The sequence below is a fragment of the Populus nigra genome, chromosome 11 (genome assembly GCF_951802175.1).
Source record: "Populus nigra chromosome 11, ddPopNigr1.1, whole genome shotgun sequence".
NCBI classification, from domain to species: Eukaryota; Viridiplantae; Streptophyta; class Magnoliopsida; order Malpighiales; family Salicaceae; genus Populus; species Populus nigra.
Window position 1 is genome coordinate 7236109 of NC_084862.1, and position 15347 is coordinate 7251455.

Genomic DNA, 15347 nt, shown 5'->3' on the forward strand with positions numbered 1-15347 from the left:
CCCATACTCACAAACATACAACCCTGGTTGGAGAAATCACCCAAATTTCAGTTGGAAGAGTGATAACAATAATGCACAAACTTTACAGTCACCGTTTCAGGCACACCATAATTTCCAAAATTCTCATGGATATGCACCTCCTTATGCTCCCCCTCCTAGAAGAAATCTTGAGGAAAAATTACATGCATTCATTGAAAAGCAAGAGACAATCAACACTCAACTTGCTCAAAGCATGACAGATTTTAAAGATACTCTTGCAAAATTCACATATGCTCTCAGTTTTCAAGAGAAAGGTAAGTTTCCATCTCAACCATAACAAAATCCCAAGGGGCAATATAATGCAAATGCAAGTAGTTCCGGAAGCCAACACATGGATCAAATCCAATCAGTCATTACTCTCCATAGTGGTAAGGTTATTGAAAAACCCACTCTTGAACTTTGCGAGAAAGATGACGAGTCAATCTCTGAGGGTAAGGAAGGGGTTGAATCTTAACATTGCAAAGAAAAGACTAATTCCCCACCCCGCCAGCATTTCCATTTCCTCATGCCATGACCAAACAAAGGAAAGTCAATCAAAACTCTGAAATCTTTGAAACTTTCAAACAGGTAAGGATCAATATACCTTTGTTGGATGCTATTAAACAGGTTCCTTCCCATGCTAAATTTTTGAAAGATTTATGCACTATGAAGAGAAAACTGAATGTGAAAAAGAAAGCCTTTTTAGCCGAACAAGTAAGTGCCATTCTTCAAAACAATAATGCTTTGAAATATAAAGACCCTTATTGTCCTACAACTTCTTGCTTTATTAGAGAACATAAAATTGAAAGAGCCTTACTTGATCTTGGAGTTAGTGTGAATTTACTTCCATATTCAGTCTTTCAAAGTCTCAATCTAGGTGAGTTAAAACCAACTTCTGTAACTCTCTTATTTGCTGATAGATCTGTAAAAGTACCTAGAGGAATAGTTGAGGATGTGTTAGTACAAGTTGATAAATTCATTTACCCTGTAGATTTTGTTGTCTTGGATACACAACCTGTTGAAGCATGTAATTCAATTCATGTCATTTTAGGACATCCATTTCTTGCAACTTCTAATGCATTGATTAATTGTAGGAATGGACTGATGAAGTTATCATTTGGAAATATGACATTGGAGATGAATATTTTCAACATTTGCAAGCAACCTGGGGATGATAATGGTTTACAAGAAGTGGGCTTTATTGAAAAATTAGTTCATGATCAATTTCAAACCACTTCTAGTGAAATTGAGATTGATGAATCTAACGATTTGCAAATGATCTATTTTTAGGAAGAATCAAAGGCATGTAATTGGAGACCACAAATTGAAGAATTGTCACCACAATCAATTGAGTCCATACCTTCAAGTGTTCAACCACCAAAACCTGATTTGAAGTCGTTACCATTCAATCTCAAATACTTATTTTTGGGAGAAAATGGAACTTTTCCGGTAATACTCTCTTCCAAACTTAATGCACATCAAGAATGTAAGTTATTACAGACTCTGAAAATGCACAAAAATGCATTAGGATGGACCATAATTGACATAAAAGGAATTAGCCCTTTGATCTGCACACACAGGATTTATTTGGAGGAAAATGCTAAATCCTCTAGAGAAATGCAATGAAGGCTTAATCCTAATATGAAAGAAGTAGTGAAAAATGAAGTCATTAAGCTTCTAGATAATGGAATCATTTATCCTATTTCTGACAGCAAATGGGTAAGTCCTACCCAAGTTGTATCCAAGAAGTCTGGAGTCACTGTGATAACAAGTGAGAAAAATGAGTTAATTCCAACTATGACTGGTTGGCGCATGTGTATTGACTATAGGAAACTTAATTCAATAACTAGAAAAGATCATTTCCCTTTACCTTTCATGGATCAAATCCTAGAAAGAGTTGCAGGTTATGAATTTTATTGTTTCCTAGATGGTTATTCAGGTTACAATCAAATTGAAATTGCATTGGAAGATCAAGAGAAGACTACTTTCACATGTCCATTTGGTACTTTTGCATATCGAAGGATGCCTTTTGGATTATGTAATGCACCAGCCACGTTTCAAATATGCATGCTTAGCATATTCAGTGATATGATTGAATGTTTTCTTGAAATTTTTATGAATGATTTTTCTGTTTTTGGCGATTCATTTGATGATTGTTTGACTAACTTGGAAAAGGTTTTAAGCAGGTGTGAAGAGAAGAATCTTGTACTGAATTGGGGAAAATTTCATTTAATGGTAACAAACGGCATTGTACTTGGTGACATTGTTTCATCAAAAGGACTTGAGGTTGACAAATCAAAAATCGAGTTAATTACCAACTTGCCAACACCAAAATCTGTTAAAGATGTTAGATCATTCTTAGGATATGCTGGTTTTTATAGAAGGTTCATCAAAGATTTTAGTTTTTGATTTCATAACTAAGCCATTGTATAACCTTCTAACAAAGGAAAATGTTTTTGAATGGACCGAACAATGTGAAAAAGCCTTTGTTAAACTTAAAAGCTTACTTACTTCTGCTCCAGTCATTCAACCTCCTAATTGGTCATTACCTTTTAAAATAATTTGTGATGCTAGTGATTATGCCATAGGTGCTGTCTTAGGACAAAGAAAAGATAAGAAACCCTATGTGATTTATTATACAAGTAAGACTTTAAATAGTGCTCAAATGAATTACACTACCACTGAAAAGGAATTACTTGCAGTAGTATTTGCATGTGACAAGTTCAGATCTTATCTTGTTGGCTCAACTGTTGTCGTTTTTAGTGATCATGCATCTTTGAAATATCTTCTTTCAAAAAAGGATTCTAAGGCTAGATTGGTACGATGGATTTTATTACTTCAAGAATTTGATATCACAATCAAAGACAAGAAAGGCACCAAAAATGTTGTCGCAGATCATTTGTCAAGTTTTTGGCACCGTTGCCAGGGACAACAGATTCAAGATCTGACAATTTGTCAAAATTGACAACAGATTCGAGATCTGACATCACACCAATCGATGACTACTTTCCTGATGAATATTTATTTTTAGTCTCTACAATGCCTTGGTTTGCTAATATTGTTAATTTTCTTGTTTTAGGACATTTGCCAACTCATTGGAGTACCCAAGACAAAAGAAAGTTCTTGAATGAGGTGAAGAACTTCTATTGGGATGACCCTTATTTATTCAAATATTGTCATGATCAAATATTTCAAAGATGCATTCCTGACAATGAGGTAAGTAATGTCATTAAATTTTGTCATTCTGAGGCATGTGGGGGTCATTTCTCATCAAGAAAAACAACTGCAAAATCTTACAACGTGGATTTTACTAGCCCACCATGTTCAAGGACTCACATGCATTCTGCAAGACTTGTGAAAATTGTCAAAAGTTAGGATCTATTTCAAAACGTCACATGATGCCTTTAAATCCTATTCTTGTCATTGAGATCTTTGACTGTTGGGGTATAGATTTCATGGGTCCATTTCCTCCATCATTTGGTTTCTTGTACATATTAGTCGTAGTAGATTATGTTTCAAAATGGATAGAGGCAATTCCAAGTCGAAACAATGATCACAAAACAGTGATAAAGTTTTCGAAAGAAAATATTTTGAGTCAATTTGGAATCCCTCAAGTCATGATAAATGATGGTGGAACACATTTTTGCAATAAGCCATTTGAGTCTTTAATGAAGAAATATGGAATCACACACAAAGTTGCCACCCCTTATCATTCTTAGACAAGTGGACAAGTAGAACTTGCTAATAGGGAGATCAAACCAATCTTGGAGAAAATAGTGAACCCTAATAGGAAAGATTGGTCTTTAAGATTAAATGATGCACTTTGGGCTTATTGAACTGTTTATAAAACATCATTAGATATGTCACCTTATGGACTAGTCTATGGAAAACCTTGTCACTTGTCTGTAGAACTTGAACATAAAGCTTATTGGGCTATTAAACCTTTCAATTCAAACCTTGATGATGCTAGTCAGCTGCGAAAATTACAAATAAATGAGCTTGAGGAAATAAGTAAGGATGCATATGAAAATTCAAGAATTTATAAAGCAAGAATCAAAGAGTTTCATGACAAGAAAATACTGAGAAAAACATTCAATGTTGGTCAAAAAGTCTTGCTTTATAATTCTAGACTCCATTTATTTCCTGGAAAACTAAGATCAAGATGGAACGACCCTTTTATTGTGAAACATGTATATCCATATGGGGCCTGTGATATTGAGAATCTAAAGAATGACAATGTTTTCAAGGTAAATGGGCATCGTTTGAAAGTTTATTTTGATAATTTTTTAGTTGAAAATGACTCTATTGAATTGAGTGATCCTGTATATAAAGATTGATTCTTTTTTCTCACATTGTTTTTGTGTTTCTTTTTGGTGTGACTTTTGTTTTGCTAGTCTCTCTTACCCCGGTCAAATGGCGGATAACGGTACTCCGTGACTTAAGTCGGTTCTTTTAGTTTCCCATAATAACTGATATCTATATATATTTGTGCAATTCTTTGCTCTTTCTACCTTCTTTAAATCTCTTCTCCAATTCTCATTTGAAAATGGACACCACTCTTGAAAAATTGAAAAAGTATTTTCCCATTTTGCCTCTAAATGCGATTGCAAAAATTTACTATGCTAGGTGTGCAAGATTGAGGTTGTTAATGAACCATGAAATTCCTGAAGATATTCACTGGCTAATTGAAGCAAAGGTTCGATTTCAGGTAAGTCCTCCAATTCTTTCATTTCATACATGCCTGGAACAGGTAAAAGCACTTTTGCAAAGAAACGTCGTGCAAAATGACTGAAAGTCTGTCATAGATGTGGTAGATGGACTTGTAATGCAAAATGTCATTTTTTAAGAAAGGTATCTATAAACCGTGAAGATAAAATACAATTCATTACGGATGGCCTGAGTAAGGAGTCTTTAGATAATATTCTATTAACTCTTGAGATGCATCCTAGTGGAGATGTGCATCATACAATTCATGATTTATGGCCACAATTCCATAAAGAACATGATCGATTTAGTCTTGGGAATTTGACTAAAAAAGACCCTATTTGCCAGTTTTTTTAAAAACTAGATGGGAAGCCTATTCCCGACCTATAGAGGGCATTTAAGCCGTTCTTGGACGTAAAACCAAGGGAAGATGTGAGCTACAATCACAATTACCTGCACATACACATGTTTTTTCAAAATAAATAAATAAATAGAGAGAGAGAGAGAGAGAGAGACTCCAGCTGGCCTACATATAGGTGGTATGATTGCATTTTCAATTTCTCATCTATAAAATCTTCTCTTCCTTTCCTTCATTTCTACTCAACCCATACATTCAACAAATATAGAAGTGTGTAGAAATGACAGGTTCCTTAAGTCATACATAAGAAATATTTGTGTTTTCGGTGGATCCAGTCTTGGGAAAGAAAAAGAGTTTTTAGAATTAGCAAATCATCTTGGTCGGGCACTAGCTGAGAGAAAGATTCATTTAGTGTATGGGGGAGGTAGCCTTGGGTTAATGGGGGGGGAGGTGTGTCAATAGCTGTATTTTTAGAAGGCAGTCAAGTTTTGGGGGTCGTCCCCAAAGCTTTAGTAAAATGGGACTTCATTGGAATTCAAATAAAAATTCATACATAATTGAAGTAACTTTTCATTAACTAACAATTAACAAACTTAAAACAAACAATCTGTTGGTGTGTCTAGAATTCTTATCAATATCTATACCATGTTCCCATCCCACATCAAGTCTATTTTTAAAAGAATTTTTTCTAGATGCCATGAGTTCAACAATTCAAGAATCAATTCAAATCAGCTCTGTAATCAATCCAAACATAATATGATTCTAATTAAATTTTTTGTTTAAAAAGAAGTACCATAATACATGTGTTATACATAAGAATTCATATAATCCAGAAGTATGCATAAAGAACTCGCAAAACTAAATCAAAGATCACAATTCATATGTCTACTGAATCGGTTATTCTAAGCTATCCTCTGATCTTCTTTGTTATTGCTCCAGTTCTATTTTATGAATCTAAGTTATTACTCCCTAAGAATAACAAAACTCACTATAATATTCTCATTCAGCAACTAAACAATTAAAATCCATGCATGGCAGTCCCTAAAATATACTACTACCTAGATTAAAATCTGCAAATTGCATGTTGTATGGACAATCAAGTGGATGGTGGATTCGTGGAAATATTGAATCACTGATCAAATATCTTCAGATGATTTTTAAATTCTGGATCATTATAAAAGGCAACCTCTGGAAACACATCAGACAATTTTTACCAATAAATAAACCAACAACATCTTAATATGACAAGAAAATGTTTTCCTCCCCATTTCTCTCGGCAATTTTGTTTTTTCTTTCTCTGTTTTCCTCCCCATTTCTAAGAGCATAAAACAAATTTATAAACAATTGAACATATTCCCTTTACTAAATTTGCCATCAATAAAACAAATGAAAGAGAGGCAGAGAGCATAAAATCAAGGTTGTCAATTCCGTTTCGGTAAGTGTTTTGTTTTTTCCATTGGAACAGAATGTTTCAGTTTCGAAGTATTTTGACGCGCCGTTTCGGGGTTGTACTGTTCATATATATATAAAAATTCAACAAACAAAATTCAAATTCAAGATGAATTAATTATAAATTATGCAATACAAATACAATGCCAAACAAATATAATTTCAAAATTTAAAATATTTCTAAATAGTCAAGATTAAATAGATCTTTAACTTAAAGTAATTCAACTTAAACAAAATATCAAAATATTATGAAAGTAAAATGTTTTAACACAAATATTTTAAATATAAAGTTAAGTCAATGTTATCAAGGCTAATGGAATCTAAAGCATTCTTTGTTTTGCTCAAATTCCTACAAAGTATAAATATGAAAAAAACAACATGAATATAAACCATATATATTAGTGATAAATCTAATTTTAAAAAATTAATATCATTGTTAATGAAAATAGTAACAATAATTTTCAATATTATTATTAATATCATTGTTATTGAAAATAGTAATGAAAAAAAGCTTTTTATTCTTGGGTGGTTTAATTAATTAAATTGAACAAGATTCAATTTGATTCAATGGCTTTTCAAGAGCAGAACGGAACATGTGGAATGAAATCGGAACGTTCCAGCTGAAATTTAGCCGAAAAATCCAGAACGAACCGAGATTTAAAATGAGATGAAAATTGTTCTGTTTTTTGAATTGGTATGGAATGTTTCGTCCATTCCAGACGAAACGAAACGGAATTGACAACCTTGCATAAAATAGGCAGAGAGCATAAATGAGAGCATGAATTTTTGAATAAAAATTCATTACCAAATCTGCAAATCACTTCAAAATTTCTACTACATATTCATCACTCAATCACTTCAAAATCATCATACTAATCATTCCATCAAGCAAAATATTATAAAGAGAATAATTTTTATTCTAAATTATGGGCAATAAGGATCGGAAAAATACAGGGGATTAGGGAACAACTTATGGTGAAGACTGAAAAGGAAGTCGACGAGCTGAAGACTGAACTTTGAAGTCTGAAGAGAAAACAGTTGATGCTGGGGAAAAAAAAAGGAGATCGCTGCCACTGTTGATGAAGAGTAAAGACTGAAGAGGATGTCGTTGATGATGGAAATAAAGAGATAGAGGTAGATAACTGTTGTCTGTTGATGAAGAGTCGAAGACTGAACTCTGAAGTCTTAAGATCGCTACCGCCTGCTACTATTGATGAAGACTAAAGAGAAAGCCGTGAGCCACTAAGCCGTTGATCTTAAAGATTGTCTCTTCAGAGTTCAAAGATTAGGAATTTAGGGTAAATTATAAAACATGGACAATAAGACAAGTGATGTGTGGAGTTGTGGACTGTGGGGTGTGGACAAATGGCATACCGCTATTGGTTTAGAGGAAACATATATTGCACTATTGCAGTGAAGTATATGTTTTTGTTGAAATCGTAAAATCGGTACCGAAATCGTAAAATCGGTACCAAAATCGTGAATTGTTGCGATTTCATCCAATTTTACTGATTTCACTCGATTTTAACCTGATTTTATCAATTTTCGAGTTTTTAAGGCGATTTTGGACATTAAGCATATATTAACTCATAAAATCGTACGATTTTACAAGTTAAATCGCAATTTTAATAACCTTGATTGGAAGCATCTTAATAAGCACCTGAATATGGTTCACAATAGGTTGTGAAAATCTATCCACATTATAAAAATTAAAAATAAGTGTCTAAGACTTAAATTGGTATATAGAATCTAATTACTCACCCTACGTATTGCTACTCGGGTAATAATCACTTTTATACATTTGCTGCTTTGTAACATGTTGAATTCAAACAACCAGAAATCCCTTTCCAACATCCACCGTGACCCAAATTGCTTTCTCTATACCCTCTCCTCCACCTATGGTCATTTTTTCAAATATTCAAACAAACACAACATCCCACGGATCAACAAACAACCAAAAATCCCTTTCTAACAGCCACTTTGACCTAAAACAACAATCACCTCCTATACACAAGCGCAATATTCCTAGCCCAAAAACCTAGAATAATCACTCCTTTAACATTTCAGTGCCATAAATTTACTTTGAAGGTTCCCACTATCGGTTGATTACCATCGCATAAAGGATTCTTTTAACAAGTTAGGCTCTATACTCAAACTCTATGTATCTAGGCGTGTCAACAAAGCAGGGAGCCTATGTGGTTTTGTAACAATAACATCAAACTTTTCTGATAAAGTTTTGCTAGAGAGTGCGAATGACATTTGGTTTGAATGTTACAGACTAAAGCTAATTTCGCTAAATGACACGACCAAAAGATTGATGTCTTTTCCCAAGTGCAGGAGTGTCGAAGTAATAAATAACCCGGCAAGATCGGGGTCGAACCACAGGGAGGTTAATTGTATAAATTATAGACAACAATAATACAACAACAACAATAGTAACAATAATAACAATAACAATAATAGTAATAATAATAATAATAATAATAATAATAATAATAATAATAATAATAATAATAATAATACTAGTAGTAATAATAATAATAATAATAATAATAATAATAATAATAATAATAATAATAATAATAATAATACTAGTAGTAGTAGTAATAATAATAGTAGTAATATTAATACTAAAGAAGAAGAAGTTGATGAGAACTTTGAGATGGAAAATTAATGTAAGGATTAAACAATGATAACAACAAATGTCAAGGTTAGAGGATCCACTAATGGTACTTCAAATAAGTATAGTATAAACTCTTATTATTCAATTGGAAACCACACACAGAGGAGGTTCCAATCAGATTATAAATTGTTAACATGATTACATTAGTTATCTTATTCGAATAATGCTAATACTTGTAAATGTTGTCAGGCATTCATGATTATAACTTATGTTAACAACAAATCAAGTTCCTTTCATAGCTCAGGTGTCGGTTATACCATACAGTATGGGCTATGAAAGTGCCAAGTATTTGTTGTACCAAGTGTTATACAACATAAATCTAGATTAACCATTTAACAAGCAAAGTATTAAAAGTGAATAAGATAAAAAATATAAAGCATGTTAGTATCCAACATTAAAGTCCATGTTGAGTTTATATTATACTTATCCTTACACCATTAGTGTAACCTTTTCACCTTGACATAATTAACTTAGCTAGACATAATGAAAGAAAGAAACATAAATAAACAAGATAAGAACATAAGTAAGATAAAAGTTAACTAAGTAAAGGAAAGGAAATGAAAGGCATAAACTTAATATTAATGAAAGCAAAGCATAAGCAATACAAAGAGAGAAAGCAAGAGCATGATCTTGATCTGAACACCAAGATGCCTAAATACATGGCAAATGCCTCCTTTTATAGGCCAATATTCGGAACTATTTATTTGTTGACTAATTGATGAGTGGGTGGCCACATCTTGACTTGGTGACAATTCTTATCTTCTTGTCTGCCAAAAACATCATTGATAACATCATAATTTGGACAGACTTAAATCATGAAAGTTCTAGGAAATTGTATTATCTTTCCAGGGTAAAACTTTGAGATCATTTGGACTTCTAGAACTCGAGATATGGGCTGAACACTGAACAGTGTCTGGGCTGCAGGACAGATTCAGACTTCTTCTTTGTTGCTACAATTTGGACTTGAAAACGGCCTTATTAAATCTTGAGCTCCACATGAAAGTTATAGGCCTATGTCTTATCTTTCTATCCATATAAAATGGACCTAAATCCAAGATCTACAGCTCCAGATATTACCCAATTACCGAACAGTGTTCCAGTTTGGACTCCACTAGCATCTCTTTTCAAAGTTTGGCCATCTCTTTGTCCTTTCAATTTCAGTACTTCAACTCATCAATCAATTCTTTCATTTATGTGATAGGCCTGCATTTAAGATGAAAATTTACCATAAATCAAAGGTATCTTATATAATTAGATATGTTATTATAAAACATGCTTTAGTTAAGGAGTTATTGATACTTCAAGTGCAAAATGATGATATAAAACCTTGATAAAAATGCACTTTCAAGTACTAATCACACCCCCCAGCCAGCTTATTACTAGTCCCTAGTAATTAAGGCGTTAAAATAGAAAAACAATTTGCAAATTCCACAAAGCAAGGCATTCATCATTCAACTTCCATTAATCTATCCAGATAAACAAACTCTCATTAAATTTTATATATCTGCTCAATATCTCTTAAACAAAATATTAATAAACCTTCCTTGTTATGTGCTCAATGTATGAAACATAGATGATGGGGCTTTTATTGGAAGAAAACAATATTTTGTTTTAATGTTTAAGGTTAACTTCCTTGGGTTGGGATTATTTTATTTTATTTTACTCTTTTTTTTCTCTTTTTTTTTAATATATATATACATATAACTTAAAACACAATGCATCTTTAACCCATGTAACGAGCTTTCTGCTAATGACTCCCAGACCAGTTGATCTTAGGGCATTAGGTGTTGAGACACCCCTACGAGCTTAGTAACTCGGGTTGCAGATACTGATACGTAGATAGTGCAATGTTTGATTCCCTTAAGCTTTTCTCCTTAACTCATGTAACAAGCTTTGGACCAATAGCTCCCAAGTCAGTTGACTTTAGGGTATTAGGTGTTAAAACACCCCTTCGGGCTTAATTGCTTAGGTTAGGGAGGCTACGAAACCAAACTTATCTACGTTTTTATTATCATCATTTTTTTTTCTCTTTTTTTTTTGAAAATTATATACTATCCCTATCCCTTAGTTGTTACCTTTGACAAAAGAACATAAATAATGTAATAATCCAATGTGCAACCCACAATCATATGTTAAAGTGTGTGTGTGAAAATGAAGGTTTAAGAATACTTGTTAAATGAGTATATGAGCAGAATCAAGTGATAATAATGCGAGAGTTTGTAAACCTGAATATTTCAAGAAGTATTCTAATAGGCCTTGTTATGAATATTGCAAATAACCATTAGAAAATGTTTACTAAGATGCGTCTCAAGAGTCAATAAAATTCCCCCTTACTCTACCATCCTAGTAATAACAGTTTTGCCAAATGGTTTTTAAAACAAAAATAGTTAGTTGATTATTTTTTTTTAATTACTACTACCCTCTCCCCCCAACCAAAACGGGACATTGTCCTCAATGTCCTAAGGTAGAAAGATAGAGTATAGAAGACATCACCTGAAACAACGAACACTGACAAACCTGAAACACACTTAAGCAAATATAAGAGATAACAAATCAGAAAAAAATATTATGCTATTAATAAAACTGAAAGACATAAATTTTTACAAACTCAGACTCAAATCGTAGTTGTGATTGTGGCTCACATCTTCCCTTGGTTTTACGTCCAAGAACGGCTTAAACGCCCTCTATGGGTCGGGGATAGGCTTCCCATCCAGTTTTCTTAAAAGCTGGCAAACAGGGTCTTTTAAAGTCAGATTCCCAAGACTAAGTCGCTCACGTTCTTTATGGAAATGGGGTCATAAGTCTTGAAATGCACAATGCACATCTCCACCAGGATATGTCTTCAAAGTCAATAGAAGATTATCTAAAGATTCCTTATGTTTTGAAATAAATCCTGACTTTTGACAATTTTCACAAGCTTTGCAGAATGCATGCGTGTCCTTGAACATGGTGGGCCAATAAAATCCATTTTGAAAGATTTTCGCAATGGTCTTTTTTGACGAGAAATGACTCCTACATGCTTCAGAATGACAAAATTTAATGACATTACTTACCTCATTATCAGGAATGCATCTTTGAAATATTTGATCAGGACAATGTTTGAATAAGTTAGGGTCATCCCAATAAAATTTCTTCACTTCGTTCAAAAACTTACCTTTGTCTTCGGTACTCCAATGAGTTGGCAAGTCTCCTGAGGCAAGGAAATTGATATTTTTAGCAAACCAAGGCATTGAACTAAGAGAAAGTAAGGATTTGTCAGGAAAGTAATCATCGGTTGGTGTGATGTCAGATATCGAATCTGTTGTCACTCTTGATAAAAGATTCGCATCAACATTTTCAATGCCTTTTTCATCCGTGATTTCTTCCTAAGAATAAGTCATTTGCAAATGTTCAAATTCATCAAACTCAGTATTACTCAAAGTAGATTCAAGTTGATCACAAACTAATTCTTCAATAAGATCTACTTCTTGTAAATCATTATCATCTCTAGGTTGCTTGCAAATGTTGAAAATATTCATCTCCAATGTCATGTTCCCAAATGATAGCTTCATCAGTCCATTCCTACAATTAATCAATGCATTAGAAGTTGCAAGAAATGGACGCCCTAAAATAACAGGAAATGAATTGCATGCTTCAACAGGTTGTGTGTCCAAGACAATAAAATCCACAGGATAAATGAACTTATCGACTTGTACTAACACATCTTCAACTATTCCTCTAGGCACTTTTACAGATCTATCGGCAAGTAAAAGAGTTACAGAAGTTGGTTTTAACTCACCTAGATTGAGACTTTGAAAAACTGAATATGGAAGTAAATTCACACTAGCTCCAAGATCAAGTAAAGCTCTTTTAATTTTATGTTCTCCAATAAAGCATGAAATTGTAGGACAACCAGGGTCTTTATATTTCAATGCATTATTGTTATGAAGAATGGCACTTACTTGTTCGGCTAAAAAGGCTTTCTTTTTCACATTCAGTTTTCTCTTCACAGTAACAGATCTTTCAAAAATTTAGCATAAAAAGGAACCTGTTTGATAGCATCCAGCAAAGGTATATTGATCCTTACCTGTTTGAAGGTTTCAAAGATTTCAGAGTTGTGATTGACTTTCCTTTGTTTGGTCATGGCATGAGGAAATGGAAGTGCTGGCCTAATCAGTCTTTTCTTTGCAATGATTAGATTCAACCCCTTCCTTACCCTCATAGATTGACTCATCATCATTCTCACAAGGTTCAAGAATGGATTTTTCAATAACCTTACCACTACGAAGAGTGATGACTGATTTTACGTGATCCATGTGTTGGCTTCCCGAACTACTTGCATTCGCATTGTATTGCCCTTTGGGATTTTGTTGTGGTTGAGATGGGAACTTACCTTTCTCTTGGAAACTGAGAGCAGATGTCAATTTTGCAAGAGTATCTTTAAAATCTGTCATGCTTTGAGCAAGTTGAGTGTTAATTGCCTCTTGCTTTTCCATAAATGCATGCAATGTTTCCTCAAGATTTCTTCTAGGAGGTGGAGCATAAGGAGGTGCATATCCATGAGAATTTTGGAAATTATGATGTGCTTGAAACGGTGGCTGTGAAGTTTGAGCATTATTGTTCTCACTCTTCCAACTGAAATTTGGATGATTTCTCCAACCAGGATTGTATGTTTGCGAGTATGGGTTATGATTGGGCCTTTGAAAATTGTTTAATGCATGGGCTTGTTCATGGAGACATTCTTTAAAAGAAGGTAAGGTTGGACAGTCATTGGTTGAATGTTCGTTGGTTTCACAGATTTGACATGCAATGTCTTGAACAGATTTTAATTGACCACTCTTTTTCAATTCTAGCGCTTCGACTTTTTTAGCTAAAGATGCAAACTTGGCTTGGAGGTCATGATCTCCCCTAAGGTTGTACATACCCCCACTAGATGTATGAGGTTGGGTTTTACTTGGTGCCTCATAAGTTCCTGTAGTGTCCCAATTTTGCGCATTTTCAGCTAGCAAGTCTAAGTACTCCATTGCTTCATTAGGGTCTTTATCCTCAAAAGTTCCATTGCACATCAATTCAACCATTTGCCTATCTCTAAGAGTTAACCCTTCATAAAAATGTGAAACTAATCTCCATGTTTCAAAACCATGATGGGGGCAAGTATTAAGTAAGTCTCGATACCTATCCCAACATTGGTAAAATGTTTCTCCTGGTTTTTGAGAAAAAGTAATGATTTGTCTTTTGAAAGAGTTTGTTCTGTGGGATGGAAAAAACTTCTTTAAAAATTGTTATTGCATTTCATCCCAAGCACGAATGGATCCAGGTCTCAAATTTTGTAGCCATGTTTTAGCTTTATCTTTTAATGAAAAAGGAAAAAGCTTCAATCTAATGGTGTTCATGCTACAATTTGAGTCATTATATGTGTTGCAAACCTCCTCAAATTCCCTTAAATGCAAATATGGATTTTCTAAATCTAAGCCATGAAAAGATGGTAAAAGTTGAATAATGCCTGTCTTAAAATTAAAATGAGATGCATCAGGAGGAAAAACTATGCATGAGGGTGCACTTGTTCTTGTGGGATTCATGTGGTCTCTAAGAGTTCTAACCCGAATATTCTCATTATGAAGTGATTGATTATCTTCTTCAGCCATATTTTTTGAAAATGATGAGGATACCCTACAAAGTCTACCACTTAATGTACGTGACCACACTCTCATGCACGTGTAAGAAGAGAATAAAAGGAAGAAGAAAACAAAAGAAAATGAAACAACACCAAAGAAACAAAGTTAAATACAAAAAAAGTAAAAAGCGAAAATAAAATAAATATTATAATTTGTACGAGAATTTACCTCCCCGGCAACGGCGCCAAAAACTTGACACGACCAAAAGATTGATGTCTTTTCCCAAGTGCAGGAGTGTCGAAGTAATAAATAACCCGGCAAGACCGGGGTCGAACCACAGGGAGGTTAATTGTATAAATTATAGACAACAATAATACAACAACAACAATAGTAACAATAATAACAATAACAATAATAGTAGTAGTAGTAGTAATAATAATAATAATAATAATAATAATAATAATAATAGTAATAATAGTAATACTAGTAGTAGTAGTAATAATAATAGTAGTAATATTAATACTAAAGAAGAAGAAGTTGA

General features: G+C 33.4%; 1 pseudogene; it reads left to right on the plus strand.

The window, feature by feature from the left end:
* The first annotated feature begins 232 nt into the window (after window positions 1-232).
* Window positions 233-15347, plus strand: part of LOC133668693 (uncharacterized) — a 50976-nt pseudogene continuing 35861 nt past the window's right edge.